Here is a 26,048-nt window from a genome sequence, read left to right on the forward strand (position 1 = left end):
CCAAATTGGATATAATTCCACACCAAACATAAAAAAGGGGGTGGACAAAAGTATTGACACTGTTCGAAAAATCATGTGATGCTTCTCTAATTTGTGTAATTAACAGCAGATGTAACTTACCTGTGGCACCTAACAGGTGTTGGCAATAACTAAATCACACTGGCAGCCAGTTGACATGGATTAAAGTTGACTCAACCTCTGTCCTGTGTCCTTGTGTGTACCACATTGAGCATGGAGAAAAGAAAGAAGACCAAAGAACTGTCTGAGGACTTGAGAAACCAAATTGTGAGGAAGCATGAGCAATCTCAAGGCTACAAGTCCATCTCCAAAGACCTGAATGTTCCTGTGTCTACCGTGCGCAATGTCATCAAGAAGTTTAAAGCCCATGGCACTGTGGCTAACCTCCCTAGATGTGGACGGAAAAGAAAAATTGACAAGAGATTTCAACGCAAGATTGTGCGGATGTTGGATAAAGAACCTCGACTAACATCCAAACAAGTTCAAGCTGCCCTGCAGTCCGAGGGTACAACAGTGTCAACCCGTACTATCCGTCGGCGTCTGAATGAAAAGGCACTGTATGGTAGGAGACCCAGGAAGACTCCACTTCTTACCCCGAGACATAAAAAATCCAGGCTGGAGTTTGCCAAAACTTACCTGAAAAAGCCTAAAACGTTTTGGAAGAATGTTCTCTGGTCAGAAGAGACAAAAGTAGAGCTTTTTGGGCAAAGGCATCAACATAGAGCTTACAGGAGAAAAAAGAGGCATTCAAAGAAAAGAACACGGTCCCTACAGTCAAACATGGCGGAGGTTCCCTGATGTTTTGGGGTTGCTTTGCTGCCTCTGGCTCTGGACTGCTTGACCATGTGCATGGCATTATGAAGTCTGAAGACTACCAACAAATTTTGCAGCATAATGTAGGGCCCAGTGTGAGAAAGCTGCGTCTCCTTCAGAGGTCATGGGTCTTCCAGCAGGACAATGACCCAAAACAAACTTCAAAAAGCACTAGAAAATGGTTTGAGAGAAAGCACTGGAGACTTCTAAGGTGGCCAGCAATGAGTCCAGACCTGAATCCCATAGAACACCTGTGGAGAGATCTAAAAATGGCAGTTTGGAGAAGGCACCCTTCAAATATCAGGGACCTGGAGCAGTTTGCCAAAGAAGAATGGTCTAAAATTCCAGCAGAGCATTGTAAGAAACTCATTGATGGTTACCGGAAGCGGATGGTCGCAGTTATTTTGGCTAAAGGTTGTGCAACCAAGTATAAGGGCTCATTTCCACATGCGAGGCACACGTCCGTATCTCGCATGTGGAAACCAAGCTGTGGAGCCGGCACTCCAGAGCGGAGCGTGCGGCCGCATAGGAACACATGGAGCTGCACAGCTCCGCTCCAAAGTGCCGGCGCCAGAGCTTGGTTTCCACATGCGAGATACGGACGTGTGCCTCGCATGTGGAAATGAGCCCTTAAGCTGAGGGTGCCAATACTTTTGTCTGGCCCATTTTTGGAGTTTTGTGTGAAATGATCAATGTTTTGCTTTTTGCTTCATTCTCTTTTGTGTTTTTTCATTTAAGACAAATTAAATGAAGAAAATAATACCAAAGAATTTGTGTTTGCAATCATTTTCAGGAAGAAACTGAGTATTATCTGACAGAATTGCAGGGGTGTGAATACTTTTGGCCATGACTGTAGATGTAGAATAAAGAAAAAAAAAAAAAAAAGAGGGTCAGTCCCAAAAAGACAGCACCACTCTTTACCATGGGTTTTGACAGGTATTGCTGCTCAGCCTCTTTAAAAGGAAAGAGATTGGTATACAATACCCGACATTGTCCATCACATGGACTGTGGGGAAGCAAAAAATAAAATAAGAAGAGCCTGTTCAGAAAGGGTAAATGCAAATTTTATGCCAGAAATTTAGTGAGTGAAAATCAGCTCCATTCATCTGGACGAGGCCGCTTCACACAAATGGGACAGTTGCAAATATGCACCATGACGTGAATTCATCCTTATCCTCTGCAGCATTTTATTTTTGTGTTCTTTTTACATTCATGGTTGATTTGGCACATGAATAACGGTTCCACATTGTTTTGTGGATGAAACATCTGTTCTCATGCAAAACAAAGATCCTTTAAGAAAAAAAAACAAAGCTCAGCACATGTCGGCCACATCACCCTTTCATCACTGCCCCTTTGTGTGGCCAAAGGGCTCATGCAGATGTCCATGCAAATGGGTCCAAAAATGGACCGCTAGTGCATGGATTTCTATGAAGCTGTCACACTCGGGTCTGGAGACCAATGGCCAATCTGTGCATTGCGGTTTGACCTCGAAAGTCTGAATTATACTTTACTCTAAAACTTGAAAAAAAATACCAGTAAGGTCCTCATCGCATTTGGGCCATACATGACTTCCTCTGAATCCCAGAAAATCAGGATGCTTTTTAGGCAGACACAAAGGAGTACTCTTGGACACTATTGTAAACACCTTTAAAAAAAAAAAGGACATTACGAGAATGGAGACCAAATAAGGTCCAAAATGACTGTCTGCCTCAATATGGTAATGATCTCACTAAACCCCTGATGAAGTCCTGAACGTAATGTGAAACGGTTCAAAAGCGTTAAGTTATCTACTTATGTCAAGCATTGAAACATTTTATAAAGCCATTGTAGCCCTCACTATCAGGCTATTTTCACGAGCGTATAAAGAAAAATTCAGAAAACTCAGACGATTTTTTGTCCTAATTTGTCACCCGTATGCAAATCGTTTAAATACAGCAGCGGCAATTAAAAATTTACAGGACTAAATAAATACAGTTTCCTACATTACAGAACTGCAATGGATCCGTAAAAAGTGGATGGTACATGGTGGCCGAGATTGGGATCCGATTATTTTTTTTTGTTTACTCAGACTTGAATGGGCGAGTGTCATCCGACCACGGAAGAAATGCATGCAGCACTGATAAGGTACGTGAAAAATATATATATTAAAAATAAAAAGAAAATAAATAAATCAGTATGAGTTTAGTAATATTCTCCCCTATCGCCGCGGACACTGGCATCCACCGCCTTTCTTCTCAGCTGCTCACTGACATCACTGCTATTCTGACTAGTTGGCTCCTTCTTTGCGTTCCGCGTGACCTGGAAGTCAAAGTTACATTGAAAGCCTGCGGAGCCTCGTTCTGACGAGCCGTATTTCAAAAGAGAGTTCCGAGTGATGCAGAGCACAGCGTGACCCTGGCCAGTCTGCAGAGCAGTGACGTCAATGAGAGGCGGAGAAGAATGGCGCTGGATCCCGGTGATAGGCGAGTATATTACTGCACTCATACTATACTATATGAATATATACGCACATTTATTACATAAAAAATCTTGTGGGCATGCCTCTTTAATTAACTTTGGTCTGAGAGCTGTACATTATTACTCTGAATTAAAATACGGTCATGTGAACCAGGCCTCATCGGGGGTGGGATTCAGCCATGGTCACCCAGGTTCTCCTGACTCAAATGTTAAATTAACAACCAGCTCAGGAAACTAGGGGAGATACAAAATCCAATTTGGTTTCCCACTGGGTATCCATGTCTGTAAGGGTCATAGCTTAGGACTTCTTTACAGTACAATATGGGTAGATATTTTTTTCTTGGGCCACTATAATGACACTGTGACACTTTTTAAGGACACTATCTTGAGATGTTCTGCAGAAGGCCGGAGAAGATAGTAGTCTGCATGATGGCGTCTGGATAAGATGAACAAGAAAGGGATGAGAATAACTCTAATAACAGAAGATGTCTCCTATAAGGTATCTGCAGGTAAATGTTTAATAGTCCACAGTCTGATGAGGCTCGCTGGTAGCAACAACTCCCAGCATCTCTTTACCATTGTTAAGATCTTGCTAGGAGCTATAAGTTCATGCAATACAAATGGAATAAATGGAAGAGGCTGACCTGATATTGTAATTCATTACTGTACTATGCCAGGTGCTGTATTCGTGCACTGATGGTGGATCTCGTGCTGTATTCGTGCACTGATGGTGGATCTCGTGCTGTGTTCATGTGCTGATGGTGGTTCTGGTGTTGTATTCATGTGCTGATGGCGGTTATTGTGTTATGTTTGTGCACGGATGGTGGTTCTGGTGCTGTGTCCATGAGCTAATGGTGGTTCTGGTGCTGTATTAGTGTGCTGATGGTGATTCTGGTGCTGTATTCATGCACTGGTTTTTATTTTGTGGTAAATGTAAGAATTCTTATCTTGTGAGATGACTTGCTATGTTAATAAAATAGTGTGGTGTCTGAAAACTTAGGGACTAATACATCTACATTTACGCAAGGGGCATTAAACCTTTGTATTTGGTGGGGGCAGAAAGATGGGGAGTCCAACCTTGGTTTGCTGTGCAGATGTTTTAATATATTTTTAAATTCTGTAAGACAAACTTGTATAACACCTACTACATAATCTGTACTCAAAGAGGTATTAATGTGAGTTATTTGTGGTGCTATGTAGGACTACAGTGAACAGTCACCACATTACCTGCAGAAAAATGTGCCTAGGAATGTTGGTTACCAGTACTTTTATATTGTTGATGAAGGAAGGATGTGCATAAGAAGGCAGATTGGCAGTTTCAGGCCTTGGAACGTAGATGACAATTCCTCATGAACACTGCATTTCCAATACCTGCTTTATCTGTAGTTTTATTGGGGAAAAAAAAACAAAAAAAAAACAAAACAGAATTTTCCTGGAGTGGAATCCTGTTCAAAAAATGGTGCTTATTTCTGTCTCTAAATATCTCTGTATCATTATACCCTTAGGGTACGCGCACACAGTCGGTTTTACATTGTTGTGCACTATGTTCATTTTATGGGGGCTTTTATGGAATCATCTAAAAAGAAGTAGTGTTCACATTCTCTAAAAGTGTTTACAACGGCCTTACAACTCCTTCAGACTTTTGGTTTTCATGGATAGAACACGTACACTTTATTTTTTCTGTGGTTCCCCACAATTCCATATCTTTTTTGTGGACTGTTGCCACAAAAAAATTTACGGAGATGCGTCCATTTTTATCATGGATAAGATCACCCATCCAAGTCTATGGGACCATGACAATCATGCCCGGTACACAGATGCCATTTGTGTACTGTCTGTTTCTGACATTTATAGGCTCAGGACATAGATTCCCTGCTGGACTTTCCTATCGGTTGAATTCTGATGGAAATCAGTCCATTTTCTCACGTGCTTGAAGCTTTATACCACCTTTACACTTTTTTTATTTTGCAAACCAAAACGTAGAAAATGTAAAAATCATCGCATTGTAGTTTTGCTTTTTCTGGGACCCTGTTTTTGCAAATACTAATGTGTGAATAAGGTCTTAGGCTGCGTTTGCGTGAACATATTTCGGGAAGCATGCACAACAGACTGCACAGCAATGAAGTCCCACCCCCCCCACCACCAGTGATTGGAAGCCTTCTGTGTATACCGTGCATTTACAGAAAGCTGATAATCAGAGGAGGGGGTGGGGTTACAAAGAGAAGTTGACCAGGAGGCAAAAGGCAGCTAGTCCTGGAGTGGTAATCTCCTGCTGATAAAACACTGATTTTATTAAAACAGCAACACACAGTTTAGTAAGTGACACATGACTGGAATCAGGGTCTCTGTCCCTGCTTCATGCTGCTCTCATATTACATAGCAAAAGCCTGCTGACAGATTCACTTAAAGGGAACCTGTCATCCCCAAAATCGAGGGTGAGCTAAGCCCACCGGCATCAGGGGCTTATCTACAGCATTCTGTAATGCTGTAGATAAGCCCCCGATGTACCCTGAAAGATAAGAAAAACAGGTTAGATTATACTCACCCAGGGGCGGTCAAGGTTCGGTTCGGGTCCGATACCTCCCATCTTCATACGATGACGTCCTCTTCTTGTCTTCTTGCCCCCGCTCCGGCGCAGGCGTACTTTGTCTGCTCTGTTGAGGGCAGAGAAAAGTACTGCAGTGCGCAGGCCTCTCTGACCTTTCCCGGCGCCTACGCACTGCAGTAATCACTAACACTCCAATAGATGAGGCGATGTGTAGACCATTTAGTCTCCCTGCTTTGCTCCACCTACGACAAGCTGAGGTCCCAGTGGAGGTTAGGGATAATCCCTACTATGGTCAGTAATCTTGGGATGGCGTCATGCTAGACGAATTAGTGGACTTGACCCCCAAATTTCAGTGTTTCTTCCCTTCCCTCCTTTCTGCAATGCAGGCCACCTCCCATCTATCGTGTGCTTGGGAATTATGAATTTAGACTGGTTTGTGACATGTTGGCGGACAATCAATGTCCTATTACTTTGGAAGACACTGTCTTTAAATACCCAATCCTGGTGGGAGATAACTTTACTATTACTTAAGTTAGACATTATGTAGGCTCGGTACTGCGGGATATACCGGACAACGTTAGAGTCCTCTAAACTTAATCTCCATTAAAGATCATGAGGGGAATTATTCTTTGAGTTTTATATACAAGTCACTGAAACCTTCCATACAGTGGCCAGACTCTTCACTGGGTATCTCAACTAACCGACTGTGAGGTAAAAGCCACATTACGTATTAACTCTATGTTATCGTAGGATAGTTACACAACCATGACTCATGATATTCCATAGAGCGTATTTCTCCCCAGAGGTTAAATCTAAAATGTCCCCCTCAGGTGATTTTCCCTGCCCTAAATGCTTACATTCTCCAGCTGATATTTTTCATTGTCTCTGGGACTGTCCAAAAATTCTTGGATTCACTCTTGGAACATCTCACTAATACCTTTGGTGTATCTAGCTCTCTTTCTCCGGAGTGGGCCATATTCAGCCTTCTCCCTCAAGTTGGTGCGGCTTTCTGTTCAGCAGCGCCGCATTTTATTCATCTGGGCGGCAGCCACCCGCAAAAGTATTCTTCATCTATGGGCACAGGATGATACTCCTTCTTTGAGCTTAATTACCACGAAGGTAGCCTATCTCTTCAAGATGGACTGGATAGAGTCCATACTGAATAAAGAAAAATACACTGATCGTTTTTCCTTACATGGTCTTCTTTTATTAATGCCCAGACATTATTGATACGCCAGGCGATTCATGGTTGCTTCCACTTTACAGACTGGTACATGAGAGAGCAAATGGGCGGCAGAATTCCTGTTGGGCTTAATTGATGATATGTTATGAAGGTGTGGATGTGTGCCCGGGGGAGGGGAAAGGGGAAGTTGGTTATAGTTATAATGCACTGTCCAATGTTCAAAGTACTGTAAGACTATTGTCAGAACTTCTCTAATGATCATGAACAATTTATGTACCCTTTATCCTTTATTGCTCAATAAAGACGGTTTAACAAAAAAATTATAAGAAAGCATAAGGACAAAAATTAGCATTTTTTTCATACAGTAGTTTTTCTACATGCTAACATTTTCAGAAAGGCAACCTTTCTCATTACATGACGATTTACAGAGCCCCTGCTCACGGGCGGACAGAGGCAGAAAAGGACCCCTGTGAGATGTGCGTATGTGCCCTTTTCAGTCCTATAATTTATAATTATGCGCCACGTCACCTCTTAGGTTGCACCAATGGTATGTCCGCCAGTGCACTTACAGGTTTGAACATAGTAGGCAAGAAAGTTAAAAATGGACGAAATAATGAACAAACACTGACAATAAGGCATAAGTCAGATGTCCAATTTTTGCATACGAGTGCTATCTGTGATTTTCATGGATAGCACTCTTACCTGTGATAATCTACGGGGTCATTCACATGTCCATGATTCACGGTGGATCGAGAGGTCTGCAGAAAATTGCGGAGACACGTCAGATCAAAATCGACAATGCAAATGAATGGGTCTGTGAAAAAATAAAATAAAATTGGACTTCACTTAGATGAAATCCGAGTGGGGTCCAACTTTCATGGACTGTCAAAGGGAAGAAAGTGGAAAACTTTTTTTTTCTTTTTTCCATGTATGAGAAAATCGGATGACACTCAGAACACAATCCTGCAAAGCTTCGCCTATTTATTGCAATGTTAATTACGAATTGCACACTTTTTGTGGGCTGTGATATTTACAAACCCATAGATTTGAATGGGAAATTTTGACTGGGGACGCAGCTCAAAAATAGACAAGTTTCAGATCTTTTTGCAGACCACTTGGATCACAAAAAATATATATACACACATGAGCAGCCCCCATAAATTATAATGGGAATCTGTTGTATCTGTAAAAAACAGGGATAGAACACGTACATGAATCCTGGACATCAGAACGAACCCTTAACTTCAGAGGAGCCACAGACTTTGCGGACCTGTCACAGCTGCAGACGTGACTGTCTCTGTGTGCTCCTCACCATAGCGGATGTGTGCACTAGTCTATCAATTGGTCCTCACCAGCGGCATGCTGACATTTTTTTGACGATGATCGGTGTAGAAATTTGCCTATGTATATTAGCACACGAGCTAAAAAATCTGTAAGCATGTGAAAAAACTAAAATATTCAAGTGAATGTACCCTAAATCACATGAAATATGGTGAAGAAATGAAGAGCTCGAGGCGCAGATGGAGGTGTACACCACTCGTCTGTATGCCTCTTCATGAATCTAGAGCGTCCTACTGCAGCACATCTCTTCATCAAGACCCTCGTGAATAGCGGTGGTCTTGATGCATTGAACCCATAGTATTATTTTCCCATATAACGCCTGGTTTCACATCTGTATATCTATACATGATCATCAGGAGTCATCCACACCTCAGCTTTCCCTCATATGACTGCCATTCATGTTTTTCACAGATTTACCACTGACTGGTCTATGGCGTAGTTCAGATGCATAACTTTTTTCCCCTTCGGTCGCAGTGGTCCTCAGAAAAGCATGGAGCCTTCTCCAGTATTGACCTGAATGGTGTCAGCTCAAACTTGCCAATGTAAGTCTGTGGATTCGGGAAAATTGGACACCATTAGGATACCATCCATGTGCCGGCCATTTCTCATGGATTATTTGATAAGAGAAGCTTGAGAAACCTCCATTAGTTTATTTTTTTATCATCACAGAAAAACTGAGGAAACTGATCAAACTCTGATGGTAGAAAGAGTAGAAACACCTATCCATTATAGCTAGGGTCTATGAACACATCCGTGTGTTTACGGACTAGCAGGACGCACGCATGTCTTTTTTTTCCAGCAGCACGGATGATAAAGGCCAATGCAAGTCTATGGGGCCGTGAAAAATATGTACAGTACAATGATGGCATCCGTGCTTAACATTGCGCAGTATAGGAGAAGATCTGCCATTTGTTTATTTATCCATACTGGAAAAACACTGATGACACACGGGAGGCTATGTGCACAGGTTGCAGATTTCCTGCGGATCCGCAGTGTTTTTTTCCGCGCAGAAACGCTGCAGATCTGCAAGTGATTTACAGTACAATGTAAATCAATGGCAAAAAAAATAAAAAATGCTGTGCTACTGGTGAGGAAAAATCTGCACAGAAAACGCAGCAGATTCAAAGAAGGACCATGTCAATTCTTTTTGCAGATCTGCTGCGTTTCTGCACCCATTCCATAACAACAGACCATACACTGATGGTAATAACAGACACTACACTGATGGTAACAACTGACACACGGACCGTACACTGATGGTTACAACGGACCGTACACTGATGGTAACAACGGACCGTACACTGATGGTAACAACGGACCGTACACTGATGGTAACAACAGACGCATAGACCGTACACTGATGGTAATAACAGACACTACACTGATGGTAACAACGGACACACGGACCGTACACTGATGGTAACAACTGACACACGGACCGTACACTGATGGTAACAACGGACACATAGACCATACACTGATGGTAACAACGGACCGTACACTGATGGTAATAACAGACCGTACACTGATGGTAACAACGGACACACGGACCGTACACTGATGGTAATAACAGACCGTACACTGATGGTAATAACAGACCGTACACTGATGGTAATAACAGACCGTACACTGATGGTAACAACGGACACACGGACCGTACACTGATGGTAATAACAGACCGTACACTGATGGTAATAACAGACCGTACACTGATGGTAACAACGGACCGTACACTGATGGTAATAACAGACCGTACACTGATGGTAACAACGGACACTCAGACCGTACACTGATGGTAACAACGGACACATAGACCATACACTGATGGTAACAACGGACCGTACACTGATGGTAATAACAGACCGTACACTGATGGTAACAACGGACACACGGACCGTACACTGATGGTAATAACAGACCGTACACTGATGGTAATAACAGACCGTACACTGATGGTAACAACGGACCGTACACTGATGGTAATAACAGACCGTACACTGATGGTAACAACGGACACTCAGACCGTACACTTGTAGGGGACAGGGACCTGGTGAGCTGTGCAGACGGGTGGAACCATTGTTGCCGGGAGTCGGGGTTCCGGGGGACGGATTTGAGGGGTGCATGGGAAGCCAGGCTCATGTGACAGGAGGCAGAGTGACGCAGGGAGAGGAGAGGATAAAAAGCAAAACGCGCGAAAGCAGGGGCAGAGAAGCGCGGGAAATCTCTGAGGAGAGGAAACTGCAGCGCAGTTGCTGTGAGTGTGCAGGCCGCAGTGAGACTTGCAGGAAGCAGGGGGAAAACGTGCAACAGACACTGCGGGCAATTACTGGAGCCCCCAAAAAGAGACGCATTCGTCGTCAGCGACCCCCCAGGCAGAGGGGTAGTGCTGACCAGCTCAGGGACAGTATTACCGCGCTCCCTGAGAACACCTTGCCAGAGAGTGCTACAGACTCGCATGGTTTCGTCTCAGCTGTGACTGATACTGATTATTCTCCTAATCCTCCTCAAAAAGACTCTTCTCTGGACTGGGAGGCTGTTACCTCGGATCAACGTCCGCCTGCAGGAGGGAACGCAGCACCGCAAAAGACATTCTGGACTCGACTCTACGCCTGGGCCCGTCGCCAGAAGACACCTCCTTCCTCCGCCATCAGGACTACGGCGTTGTCGGAGCCTCCCCGTCAGGACTACATCGCTGAACCAGCACTGATAAGTGACCGTTGTTGACTTTATCTTAGTAGGGAGTCACTAGTGAGGCGCTGCCGCGTTCTACGGGTGTAGTTCAGGGCGGCCATATAATAATTGGGATTTACTGCGAGATTGTGTTCTTGTATATAAGTTCCCTGCGTGGAAAACGTTTGTTATCTTTTTGGTTGGAAGTTAAAAAAGAAAGTTAAAAACGCTATTTGCTTTCTGGCTCCTATTTGTCCCTGCATCCTTCTTTACCTGCGGTCTCTACATTTGGCGTAGTTGGCAGGATGCAGGATCCAAAGAAGGAGCCAGAAGATACGGAGGATGGGGCTGGGCCTAGAGCTTCTCTCTCATTGGGGGCCATGTTAAACAATTTGCCCAAGTTTAATGGGAGCAACATGTTGTTGTGGAGCTGGACTGAGAGGATGAGGGGGCTGTTGAGAATGCATCCTATGACCCCGGCCCTGGAAGCTGAGGTAGCCATTATGGCATTAGACGGAGAGGCCTGAGATTCAGTGATGTTGAGACCCCCCACAGAGCGGAATACTTTTACCGGGGTGTTACATGTGTTAGAGGGGACGCACGGGGATCCCACCGACGTGGGAGAGCTGCGGGCCCGGGTGTTTGGACGGCGACAAAAAGAGGGCGAGACTGTCACTCAGTACATGAATGCTCTGCAAGAGCTAAACCTTGCAATCGTGCGGAAAGATGGTATGGGGATGGGACATGTCGACGTGACCCTGCGCGACCAACTGGTGACGGGACTGCGGGATGAGTTGACCAAACAGGCTCTACGTGAACGAGTGCGGGTCGACCCGCGCCTGACTTTCTCCGACATAGGCAATGAGGCCCGCACCCGGGAGCAAGAGAGGGGGGTGACGGTCCTGACAGGAGAGGCTCGGGTTATCCAGACCGCTGCACCAGGAGGGGGTGAGCCGTCGTGGGTTCAGGAGATGCGGCAGGAGCTCAAACAAATCCGAGACGAACTGGCCGAAGTAAAAAAAAATGCGCGAAGCCCAAGGGAGCTACCCCGGGGGCAAGGGTCTGGGAGTCCAGCTCGTGGCGTTCGTTCAGGATATTATCCGGTCTCCGGTGCTTGCTATGGTTGCGGGGAGGCAGGACATTTCGCACGGGAGTGCCCCCGGAGAGGGAGGGCCTCGTCACGGCGGGCGTTAAACTAGAGGACTCCGAGCTAAGGGGACGACGCTCGGAGTCAGAATCCCCGCGGATGGGTGGTGAAAGTCCCGAAAATTTGGTTGCCAGCTGCCCCCTGGTTTGGGCAGAGTTTGAAGGGCGGGCTGTACGTTGTCTGGTGGACACCGGATCTCAAGTCACGACTATGCCCGAGGCCTATTTTAGAAAACACTTCCCTGTGTCAGTCAGACCCCAATGGGGCCCCGTAATCCGGTTGCAGGCCGCCAATCAGCTGCCCATCCCAGTGGAAGGGGTCACCTGGATGCAAATATCTTTATGTGGGAAAGACCTGGGCCGCCGGGGGGTTGTGTTGACACGGGGGGATCCCAGCCCACAACATATCGTGACTTTGGGGATGAATGTATTGAAGGACTTTGGCAGTTTGCTGTTAGGGGAGACCACACAAGAGACACTCAATCAGTGGGGGACCAGTACACCTCAAGGCTCCGTGTTCAGACAGTTAGTGAGGGAAGTCCGTGTGCAAGAGACCTTTCAGGAGGGAGACATACTAGGGAAAGTAATCACCTCCCCGACAGCAGAAGTGACGTTTCCCCCAGGACAGACTGTTATATCCCTGCCCATCCGAGCTCGCATCCCTCTGGAAGGAGTGCAAGTGCAGGTTGAGCCCACCTTTACGTCCCCTTTGCCCACAGGACTGCTGGTGGCCCGATCTCTGGCTACTGTTAAAAATGGGGCCATACCAGTGCGATGTGTGAATGTGGACGAACACGATGTCGTGCTACGGGTCCGAAGTGAGATGGCCAAAGTGTTACGACCGTTAGAAGTGATGCCTCCTCCAGATACTTTACAGTTAAAGGTGGATTCCCCTGATCCCTGGATGGTCAGTGTCCGGTCTACACAGGATCCTGAGCTGATAGCGTTACGAAAAGGTCAAACTATTCTGGAACATATGCGAGCAGAATTACCGGGTCTGGATCCATCACAAGTCTCGCGAGTGCAGCGGCTCCTTGGACACTATGCTGAAGTGTTTGCGCAACATGAAGATGATTTTGGCTGTACCACGGCCATCGAACATGGAATTCCGACCGGAGATACAGTGCCCATCAGGGAGCGGTACAGACAGATTCCCCCGCAGATGTACCAGGAAGTAAAGACGTTGTTAAGCCAGATGCTACAAAAGGGAGTGATCCGCGAGAGTCAGAGCCCGTGGGCTGCCCCGATCGTGCTGGTGCGGAAAAAGGACGGCACGCTCCGGTTCTGTGTGGACTATCGTAAGCTAAATGCATGCACCGTCCGAGACTCTTATCCACTTCCCCGTATCGAGGAGTCTCTCTCCGTGCTGGGTCGGGCCAAATATTTTTCCACCTTAGACCTAGCCAGCGGATACTGGCAGGTCCCGATGACAGAAGCAGATCGTCCTAAGACAGCGTTCATCCTTCCCATGGGACTATTTGAGTTCAATCGAATGCCGTTTGGGCTGGCCAACGCTCCAGGCACCTTCCAACGATTAATGGAGCGGTGTCTGGGGGATTTGAACTTCGAGGCCACTCTCATTTATCTGGATGACATCATCATCTACGCCCCAACATTCGAGGAACATCTGTGCCGACTGGAACAGGTACTAGACCGGTTGCTGAAATACGGGCTTAAGGTGAAGCCCCAGAAGTGTCACTTGTTCCGGGAACAGATCGAGTACCTGGGGCATGTGGTGTCCGCCGAAGGAGTCCGGCCATCGCAGGAGAAGATTGCTGCAATCCAGGAGTGGCCCACACCGGAGACCGCTAAAGATGTACGGGCGTTCTTGGGCCTCGCTGGGTACTACCGGCGCTTCGTGAAGAATTTTGCTCGCCGTTCTCACAATCTACAAGTCCTGCTGAAAGGAAGCTCCCCCAAGGAACGGGGAAAGAAGATACAATGGCAGGAGCCACAAGAAGCAGCGTTCCGGGACTTGAAGACTGCTCTCATGGAGCCGCCGGTGTTGGCTTATGCGGACTTTTCGCAACCGTTCATCCTACACACCGACGGCAGCTCTCAGGGATTGGGGGCTGTGTTGTCTCAGGTTCAGGATGGGCGGGAGAGAGTGATCGCCTATGCGAGTCGGTCTCTTCATGACTCTGAGTTGAACCCAGACAATTACAGTTCTTTCAAGGTGGAGCTGCTGGCCGTGGTGTGGGCTATGACGGAGCGGTTCGCTGAGTACCTGGCCGGTTCCGAGGTGCTGATACGCACGGATAACAACCCATTGGCACATCTGGAAAATGCGAAATTGGGTGCCCTAGAACAGCGCTGGGTAGCCCGGATGGCCAAGTACAGATACCGTATCCTTTACAAGCGAGGAGCGGAGAATGTTCATGCTGACGCATTATCTCGTCTGCGGAAAAATCCCCCAAGAACTAACCGAGATGAGGAGCTGGAGGGAGAAGAAATCCCCTACGCCATCGGGGGCGCTGCTCAGACGGCTGTGAGCCTGGAACAGACCGGGAACGGAACGGCTGCAGGACTGTTGGTTCAGAGTCGGGACGAATGGATACGGCTACAACAGGAAGACCAGGAACTAGCTCCATTGCGACAGTGGATAACGAATGGTCTATTGCCCGTGAGAACCCCTGGACAAATTCTCCCGTCAGATCTGAACCTTCTTCTGCGGCAGTGGGAGCGCCTAACTCTTCAGGACGGGCTCTTATGCCACTTAACCATGGCTCTGGCAGATTCTGAGCCGACCTGGCAGATGGTCTTACCAGGGCCTGTGGTGGCCGCAGTTGCTAAAGAAGCTCATGAGTCCGGGGCACACTTCAGAGTGAAGAGGACGTTTAAGTGGCTGCAAACTCGGTTCTATCATCCTCGGCTGCTTGCGGAAGTACAAACTGCCTGTAGACAATGTCGACAATGTGAGCTAACCAAGTCACCGGAGGAAAGGGTGCCTGTGCAGAGCATCACGACGTCTGCCCCTTTTGAAGTATTAATGATAGACTACATTACCATTGGAGCAGCGCATCAAGGCTACGAACACTGCCTCGTTATGGTAGATCATTTTTCAAAATTCGCGGTAGTCATCCCTACCCGTGATCAGACAGCTGAGTCGGCGGCGAGCGCTATCTGTAAGAACTTTATTCAAGTTTACGGCTGTCCGAGGCGAATACATTCGGATCAAGGCGCCTGTTTCTTGGGCAAGGTCATGGAAGAGCTGCATCGCCTCTACGGCATTGATAAGTCACACACCACACCGTATCATCCCCAGGGAAATGGGGCTTGTGAGCGGTTTAACCGGACTTTGCTTCAAATGCTGCGTGCGCTAGAACAAGATCAGAAGGCCCGCTGGCCGGAGTACGTGTCTGACCTAGTGTGGGTCTACAACAATAGAGTTCATCAAGTCACAGGACGCACCCCGTATGAAGTGGTCTTTGGGCGCCCAGGAAAAGGCATGACAGATCTGGAACTGTCTTCGGAGGAAGAAGGCCCCCGAACAGGGATGGCTTCGTGGGTGCGTGATCATCGGCATCGGCTGCAGACCTTACACCGACTGGTACACACTCGAATTCGGGAAGTGGAGCATCGGAGCACCCCTACAGCAAAACCCCCAGAGTTCCGGCCAGGTGATCGAGTACTCGTTCGAGAGCAAAGACCGCAAAACAAGTTAGACCATCGTTGGGAAAAAACACCCTATCGGGTGCTTCGCCGTATAGACCCGCATGGACCTGTATATGAAGTGCAGTCTGAGGCCCTCGGAAGTACAGGTACTCGCATTCTTCATCGCAACATGCTCCGGTTGTGTCGCTCTGTTGACTCGGACACCCCGGAATCCGCAATCAGGGAAGAGCCACCTACGACTGAGTCCCTCAACAACCATTGGTGGGATGAAGAAGATGATGAAGAAGAAGAATGGCGTCAAAATACTCCCCCTATCTCGACTACTACACTACCCCTGACCAGTCACCCTTCCGCTGACGACATTCCCCCAACACCCCCTACACAAGGACCCGAGCCACGACGTTCTGAACGTTCTACTGCCGGTAGACCCCCAACTCGCTACAGTCCTGACTTACACACTAGACAGACCCAAGTGTGGAACAATCCGTCAGGTGGGCGACCTGTCAGTGCGAAGGCCTCGCCCAGGGACTGGCGAGCATACAGGGTGGGGGAATGTAGGGGACAGGGACCTGGTGAGCTGTGCAGACGGGTGGAACCATTGTTGCCGGGAGTCGGGGTTCCGGGGGACGGATTTGAGGGGTGCATGGGAAGCCAGGCTCATGTGACAGGAGGCAGAGTGACGCAGGGAGAGGAGAGGATAAAAAGCAAAACGCGCGAAAGCAGGGGCAGAGAAGCGCGGGAAATCTCTGAGGAGAGGAAACTGCAGCGCAGTTGCTGTGAGTGTGCAGGCCGCAGTGAGACTTGCAGGAAGCAGGGGGAAAACGTGCAACAGACACTGCGGGCAATTACTGGAGCCCCCAAAAAGAGACGCATTCGTCGTCAGCGACCCCCCAGGCAGAGGGGTAGTGCTGACCAGCTCAGGGACAGTATTACCGCGCTCCCTGAGAACACCTTGCCAGAGAGTGCTACAGACTCGCATGGTTTCGTCTCAGCTGTGACTGATACTGATTATTCTCCTAATCCTCCTCAAAAAGACTCTTCTCTGGACTGGGAGGCTGTTACCTCGGATCAACGTCCGCCTGCAGGAGGGAACGCAGCACCGCAAAAGACATTCTGGACTCGACTCTACGCCTGGGCCCGTCGCCAGAAGACACCTCCTTCCTCCGCCATCAGGACTACGGCGTTGTCGGAGCCTCCCCGTCAGGACTACATCGCTGAACCAGCACTGATAAGTGACCGTTGTTGACTTTATCTTAGTAGGGAGTCACTAGTGAGGCGCTGCCGCGTTCTACGGGTGTAGTTCAGGGCGGCCATATAATAATTGGGATTTACTGCGAGATTGTGTTCTTGTATATAAGTTCCCTGCGTGGAAAACGTTTGTTATCTTTTTGGTTGGAAGTTAAAAAAGAAAGTTAAAAACGCTATTTGCTTTCTGGCTCCTATTTGTCCCTGCATCCTTCTTTACCTGCGGTCTCTACACACTGATGGTAACAACTGACACACGGACCGTACACTGATGGTAACAACTGACACACGGACCGTACACTGATGGTAACAACTGACACACGGACCGTACACTGATGGTAACAACTGACACACAGACCGTACACTGATGGTAACAACAGACCGTACACTGATGGTAACAACGGACACATAGACCGTACACTGATGGTAACAACGGACCGTACACTGATGGTAACAACTGACACACGGACCGTACACTGATGGTAACAACTGACACACGGACCGTACACTGATGGTAACAACTGACACACGGACCGTACACTGATGGTAACAACTGACACACGGACCGTACACTGATGGTAACAACTGACACACAGACCGTACACTGATGGTAACAACGGACACTCAGACCGTACACTGATGGTAACAACGGACACTCAGACCGTACACTGATGGTAACAACGGACACTCAGACCGTACACTGATGGTAACAACGGACACTCAGACCGTACACTGATGGTAACAACGGACACTCAGACCGTACACTGATGGTAACATCGGACCGTACACTGATGGTAACAACGGACACTCAGACCGTACACTGATGATAAAACGGACACACACAGGTCATTGGTTCCAGTTTTCCACGTCCGTGTTTTACATGGATGTGTGCATTTGGCCTACGGATGGTAAACAGACTTATTATGTCATAAGACGGTGACATATTCACCGTATTTTTTAGGTAATAGCACCATTTTCATCTGGATTTGTAGGAAGGAGCATAATGGAGGTGTGGCTGTCGCGGCACATCACAGGCTGGTTATTTGTGAAGCGTTCCCCCTGCTTCACAAGGCCGTCATTCACCCACCTGACAGCAAACCTAATAACTCTCCTGCCCACCTGTTTGTGCTCAATCAAGACACCTATGCGCCATGAAGCACAGTGAATGAATGTGCACATCTCACATCCCCACATGTAGCAGAGTCGGATCTGTCATTAGTTTTGTAGGGGGATCACGGTGTCAGCATAACTTAGGCTGGGGTCACAGACAGAATTAATGGATCCGATGCATAACTGAACCAGGGGGGCCACATTGATCACTTTGGGGGTCCATCTGGGTTACACAATGTGTCAGATTTTAACACCGAGAACAAAATAGTGTTTTATGCGCTTTTTCTTCCATTGTAAACATGTGACACATAACGGAGCCCGAGCGTACCCCAAAATAGTCCGTGGAGCCCCTCTGATCCCCTCTGCATCAGTTATGCAACAAATCGGTTTTGGACATTAATTCCGTTTGTGTTTCTTAGACAGGAGCAGATCAATAATGGGCTGTCCGATTAGAGGTGTGAACTAGGTCTTATTTATGTGCAATCCTGATGTGATGTGCGTCAGATGAAGAACTCACCCCTGCTACATCTAGACGTCATTTATGGACGCTTATGCAGCTTCCAGCGGACATCAATACAGGGGTTAACGTAGAATGAGCAGTGCTGGGGAATGTAGGAAAGTTGCTGTCCTGCCAGCAGAATGCATTTTGCTCACATACACAGCCTGCGAGCCAAGGAAGCAAGTTTAACCCTTTCTACCAGCATCGGGGTAAAATGATTGACGCAAAGAACTGGCTGTATACCAGTGATATATACGGCAGTGCATCTGGGCACGTCATACAGCACAAATCGTCTTATGTCGTGGCTTGTGATCGGCGGATTTATGGAAGATTGATGGTAAACCAAATGCATTATCGCAGCGGTGAAACGCGCAAGTGACAAACTCAGCCCTGCTACATCCGTATGTTTGTACAGTATAATAGGAGATAATAGAGCGGAATAGGTTAAAAAAAAAATAGGGTTAACGGCAGACAATAAGAACATGGGGTAACAGAGAAATTAGGAGAATTCGTGTATTCTCACCTTATAGTGTCCTCCGCTGTGACCTCCCAGGGTGCAGCCTCTGCCCCTCTCCCCATCAATATAGGGAAGTGAGTGTATGGTGGAGCAGTGAGTATAGAGCACTGTGATAGATGGCTCAGTGCTCCCTCCTGCTGCCCAATGACAGCTGGTGGTGGTGCCTGGGCCTGGCAGTCATTGGAGAGCCTGGCCTCAATTGGGCGTACACTCTCCCAGACAATGCTAAGAAAGGGAGGGGGTGTGCTGGTCACAGCATCTGTCTGAGGAGGCAGCCCAAAATACTGGTGCAAGGCAGGAGGAGATGGAGGGGGCGACCGCCTTTGTCATACTTCTAGGGACGTGGGAAAGTTGCTAAGTGATACACAGGCCATCCGATATGGTGCGAGTCCAAGAAACATGGACCCAGCCAAGAAGTGAAGCCCACCAGCAGCTCACACAGAAGATGCCATTATACAGACTTAGAGCAGCCATGGAATCAAAGAAATGGCTAATGGTGTCCTACTAAGGGCTGATCCACACGGTGACACGAAAATGCCCACAGAAAAAAGCCCTCGGCCATGAATGCCCCCGAAAATTGCCCACATGGAAAAAAAAACTACAGCTATCACCTCCCTGCCCCCGACCTGTAATATGTTATATCACTCCAGAGCCTGTGTACAGTGTGACCCCAGCTATACTGGTATAACATTATAACAACCCCCCCCCAACCGGTAATATGTTATATCGATCCAGAGCCTGTGTACAGTGTGACCCCAGCTATACTGGTATAACATTATAACAACCCCCCCCCAACCGGTAATATGTTATATCGATCCAGAGCCTGTGTACAGTGTGACCCCAGCTATACTGATATAACATTATAACAACCCCCCCCCCAACCGGTAATATGTTATATCGATCCAGAGCCTGCGTACAGTGTGACCCCAGCTATACTGGTATAACATTATAACAACCCCCCCCCAACCGGTAATATGTTATATCGATCCAGAGCCTGCGTACAGTGTGACCCCAGCTATACTGGTATAACATTATAATAACCCCCCCCCAACCGGTAATATGTTATATCGATCCAGAGCCTGTGTACAGTGTGACCCCAGCTCTACTGGTATAACATTATGATAACCCCCCCCCCCAACCGGTAATATGTTATATCGATCCAGAGCCTGCGTACAGTGTGACCCCAGCTATACTGATATAACATTATAACAACTCCCCCCCCCCCAACCGGTAATGTTATATCGATCCAGAGCCTGTGTACAGTGTGACCCCAGCTCTACTGGTATAACATTATAATAACCCCCCCCCCCCCCCAACCGGTAATATGTTATATCGATCCAGAGCCTGCGTACAGTGTGACCCCAGCTATACTGATATAACATTATAACAACTCCCCCCCCCCCAACCGGTAATATGTTATATCGATCCAGAGCCTGTGTACAGTGTGACCCCAGCTATACTGATATACCATTATAACAACTCCCCCCCCCCCCCCCAACCGGTAATATGTTATATCGATCCAGAGCCTGTGTACAGTGTGACCCCAGCTATACTGGTATAACATTATAAACCCCCCCCCCCCCAACCGGTAATATGTTATATCACTCCAGAGCCTGTGTACAGTGTGACCCCAGCTATACTGATATAACATTATAACAACTCCCCCCCCAACCGGTAATATGTTATATCGATCCAGAGCCTGTGTACAGTGTGACCCAAGCTATACTGGTATAACATTATAACAACCCCCCCAACCAGTAATATGTTATATCGATCCAGAGCCTGTGTACAGTGTGACCCCAGCTATACTGATATAACATTATAACAACTCCCCCCCCAACCGGTAATATGTTATATCGATCCAGAGCCTGTGTACAGTGTGACCCAAGCTATACTGGTATAACATTATAACAACCCCCCCCCCCTAACCAGTAATATGTTATATCACTCCAGAGCCTGTGTACAGTGTGACCCCAGCTATACTGATATAACATTATAACAACTCCTCCCCCAACCGGTAATATGTTATATCGATCCAGAGCCTGTGTACAGTGTGACCCCAGCTATACTGATATAACATTATAACAACTCCCCCCCCCAACCGGTAATATGTTATATCACTCCAGAGCCTGTGTACAGTGTGACCCCAGCTATACTGATATAACATTATAACAACTCCCCCCCCAACCGGTAATATGTTACCTCGGCTATACTGATATAACGTTATCACCTCCCATCAAACTTGTAACCTATTATATCGCTCCGGAGCCTGTATACAGTGTAACCCCGGCTATACTAATATAACATTATCACCTCCCCCCGACTTGTAATATATTATGTTGCTCCAGTGCTTGTGTAGAGTGTGACCCCGGCAATACTGATATAACGTTGTAACATCCCCACCTGTAATATGTTATAGCGCTCCAGAGCTTGTGTACAGTGTGACCCCAACTATACTAATATAAAGTTATCACCTCCCCCCATCCCGACCTGTAATATGTTATATCACTCCAGAGCATGTTACAGTGTGACCACGGCTATATTGATATCATGTTATCACCCTCCGCCCCGACCTGTTATATGTTATATCGCTCCAGAGTCTGTGTACAATGTGACCCAAGCTATACTGATATAAGGTTACCACCTCCCCCTGACCTGTAATCTGTTATATCGCTCCGGAGCCTGTATACAGTGTGACCCTGGCTATACTGATATAACGTTATCACCTCCCCTCCAACTTGTAATATGTTATATTGCTTCAGAGCCTGTATACAGTGTGACCCCGGCTATATCAATATAAAGTTATCACCTCTCATCAAACTTGTAATATGTTTTATCGCTCTGGAGCCTGTGTACAGTGTGACCCTGGCTATACCGATATAACATTATCACCTCCACCGCTCCCCCCGATCTGTAATATGTTATATCGCTCTGTTACCTGTATACAGTGTTACCCCAGCTGTACCAATATGCCGCAGTCCCCTCCCCCAACCTGTAATATGTTATATCGCTCCGGACCATGGGTACAATGTGACGCCAGCTACACCGGTATAACATTATCACCCCCATCCCGACCTTTAATATGTTATATCGTTCCAGAGCCTGTTTACAGTGTGACCCCGGCTATACTGATATAACATTATCACCTCCCCTCCAGCTTGTAATATGTTATATCGCTCTGGAGTCTATGTGCAGTGTGGCCCCGGCTATACTATATAACGTTATCATCTCCCCCCGACCTGTAATCTGTTATATCGCTCCAGAGCCTGTATACAGTGTGACCTCGGCTATACTGATATAATGTTATCACCTCCCATCAAACTTGTAATACATCGCTCTGGAGCCTGTGTACAATGTGACCTCGGTTATAACGATAGAGCGTTATCGCCTCCACCCCTCCCCCCAACCTGTAAAATGGTATATCATAGTTATAATTATTATTATTAAGGTTGAAGGAAGACTTTAAGTCCATCTAGTTCAACCCATAGCCTACCCTAACATGCCCTAACATGTTGATCCAGAGGAAGGAAAAAAAACCCATGTGGCAAAGAGTAACTCCACCATGGGGAAAAAAAATTCCTTCCCGACCCCACATACGGCAATCAGACTAGTTCCCTGGATCAACGCCCTATCAAGGAATCTAGTGTATATAACCTGTAACATTATACTTTTCAAGAAAGGCATCCAGTCCCCATTTAAGTAACGAATCACTCATTACATCATCATACGGCAGAGAGTTCCATAGTCTCGCTGCTCTTACAGTAAAGAATCCGCGTCTGTTATTCTGCTTAAACCTTCTTTCCTCCAGACGTAGAGGATGCCCCCTTGTCCCTGTCTCAGGTCTATGATTAAAAAGATAATCAGAAAGGTCTTTGTACTGTCCCCTCATATATTTATACATTAAAATAAGATCACCCCTTAGCCTTCGTTTCCAAACTAAATAGCCCCAAGTGTAATAACCTATCTTGGTATTGCAGACCCCCCAGTCCTCTAATAACCTTGGTCGCTCTTCTCTGCACCCGCTACAGTTCAGCTATGTCTTTCTTATACACCGGAGACCAGAACTGTGCACAGTATTCTAAGTGTGGTCGCACTAGTGACTTGTATAGAGGTAAAATTATGTTCTCCTCATGAGCATCTATGCCTCTTTTAATACATCCCATTATTTTATTTGCCTTTGTAGCAGCTGCCTGACACTGGCCACTAAATGTGAGTTTGTCGTCCACCCATACACCCAGGTCTTTTTCATTGATGGTTTTTCCCAGTGTTTTACAATTAAGCAAATAATTATACATCTTATTACTTCTACCCAAGTGCATGACCTTACATTTATCCTCATTAAAGCCGTGATCACACATACGCAAGATACGGCCGAGTCTCGCAGGTGAAAGCCCAGCTCTGGGGTGCCGGCGCCAGAGCTGGGTTTTCACCTGCGAGACTCGGCCGTATCTTGCGTATGTGTGATCCCGGCCTAAAGCTCATTTGCCATTTATCAGCCCAAGCTTCTAGTTTACATAAATCATCCTGTAATATAAAATTGTCCTCCTCTGTATTGGTTACCCTGCAGAGTTTAGTGTCATCTGCAAATATTGAAATTCTACTCTGTATGCCCCCTACAAGATCATTAATAATTATGTTAAAAAGAAGAGGGCCCAATACTGACCCCTGTGGTACCCCACTGCTAACCGCGACCCAGTCCGAGTGTGCTCCATTAATAACCACCCTTTGTTTCCTATCCCTGAGCCAGCTCTCAACCCACTTACACATATTTTCCCCTATCCCCATTATTCTCATTTTATGTGTCAACCTTTTGTGTGGCACCGTATCAAAAGCTTTTGAAAAGTCCATGTACACTACATCCACTGGGCTCCCTTGGTCCAGTCCGGAACTTACCTCTTCATAGAAGCTGATCAGATTAGTCTGACATGAGCGGTCCCTAGTAAACCCATGCTGATACTGGGTCATGAGGTTATTCCTCTTCAGATACTCCAGTATAGCATCCCTTAGAATGCCCTCCAGGATTTTACCCACAGTAGAGGTTAAGCTTACTGGCCTATAATTACCGAGTTCAGTTTTTGTCCCCTTTTTGAATATTGGCACCACATTTGCTATACGCCAGTCCTGTGGTACAGACCCTGTTATTATGGACTCTTTAAAGATTAAAAATAATGGTCTATCAATGACTGTACTTAGTTCCTGCAGTACTCGGGGGTGTATCCCATCCGGGCCCGGAGATTTGTCAATTTTAGTTATTTTTAGCCGCCGCTGTACTTCCTGCTGGGTTAAGCAGGTGACATTTAATTGGGAATTTTTATCACTAGTCATATTGGCTGCCATGGGATTTTCTTGTGTAAATACTGATGAAAAAAGTCATTTAGCATATTGGCTTTTTCCTCATCCTCATCCACCATTTCCCCCAGACTATTTTTAAGGGGGCCAACACTGTCATTTTTTAGTTTCTTACTATTTATGTAGTTAAAGAATATTTTGGGATTATTTTTACTCTCTCTGGCAATGAGTCTCTGTCTCAATCTTTGCTGCCTTGATTTGCTTTTTACAGAATTTATTTAATTTTCTGTATTTATTTAATGCCTCCTCACTACCTACTTCCTTTAATTCTCTAAATGCTTTCTTTTTGCCCCTTATTGCGCCCCTTACAGCTCTATTTAGCCATATTGGTTTCCTCCTATTTCTAGTATGTTTATTCCCATACGGTATATACTGTGCACAGGTCCTATCCAGGAGGCTAATAAACGTCTCCCATTTTCTTTGTGTATTTTTATGCCTCAGGATATCATCCCAGTTAATTGCACCAAGATCCTCTCTCATCCGTTGGAAATTTGCCCTCCTGAAGTTTAGTGTCCTTGTCACCCCTCTACTACACATCTTATTAAAGGAGACATGAAAACTTATTATTTTGTGATCACTATTCCCCAAGTGACCCCCGACCCTTATATTTGATATGCGGTCTGGCCTGTTGGTTAATATTAGGTCTAGCAGTGCCCCCCTTCTTGTTGGGTCCTGAACCAGTTGTGAAAGGTAATTGTCTCTCATAGTTGTCAAAAACCGATTACCTTTACTGGAACTGCAGGTTTCTGTTCCCCAATCTATTTCAGGGTAGTTGAAGTCCCCCATAATAATGACTTCTCCTTGAGTCGCAGCTTCATCTATTTGCTTTACGAGGATATTCTCCATTGCTTCCATTATTTTTGGAGATTTATAACAAACCCCTATCAGTAATTTATTATTTTTCCCCCTCCCCTTATCTCCACCCACAGGGACTCTACATTTTCATTAGATTCACCTATATTATCACGCAGGATGGGTTTTAAGGATGATTTTACATATAGACACACCCCTCCCCCTCGCTTATCTGTACGGTCATTTCTGAACAGGCTATAGCCCTGCAAGTTAACAGCCCAGTCATGGCTCTCGTCCAGCCACGTCTCAGATATCCCCAACATTTCATAATTATGCTCCAACAACATTAATTCTAATTCCTCCATTTTGTTGGCGAGGCTTCTGGCATTAGTATACATACACTTGATGTTCCTCTCTGTACCTCTATTCTTTCTTAAATTATTAATTGTTCCAACCCCACCCCCCATGCCACCGCTCTGGAACCTGTATAAAGTGTTACCCCAGCTGTACTGATATGCCGCTATCCCCTTCCCCCCGACCTGTAATATGTTATATTGCTCCGGACCATGGGTACAATGTGACTCCGGCTACACCGGTATAACGTTATCACCCCCATCCAGACCTGTAATATGTTAAATCGCTTCAGGGTCTGTGTAGTGTGACCTCGGCTATACTGATATAACATTATCACCTCCCCTCCAACTTGTAATATGTTATATCGCTCCGGAGTCTATGTGCAGTGTGA

The 26,048-nt window shown here is 46.6% G+C and overlaps 1 protein-coding gene across 2 annotated transcripts in view; it reads right to left on the reverse strand.

Annotated features, from left to right (window-relative positions):
• Window positions 1-19,427, reverse strand: part of RASSF2 (Ras association domain family member 2) — a 93,144-nt gene extending 73,717 nt beyond the window's left edge. The window contains exon 1 of one of the 2 annotated variants that reach the window (XM_077263033.1): window positions 19,169-19,427. The gene's annotated coding sequence lies outside the window, so the exon portion shown is untranslated. Of the gene's footprint in view, window positions 1-7,721; window positions 7,743-19,168 lie in introns of those variants that run through there. The other variant, XM_077263035.1, reaches the window with a different exon arrangement.
• Between the last annotated feature and the right edge of the window lie 6,621 nt (window positions 19,428-26,048).

Source organism: Ranitomeya variabilis, chromosome 5 (genome assembly GCF_051348905.1).
Source record: "Ranitomeya variabilis isolate aRanVar5 chromosome 5, aRanVar5.hap1, whole genome shotgun sequence".
Taxonomy (NCBI): Eukaryota; Metazoa; Chordata; class Amphibia; order Anura; family Dendrobatidae; genus Ranitomeya; species Ranitomeya variabilis.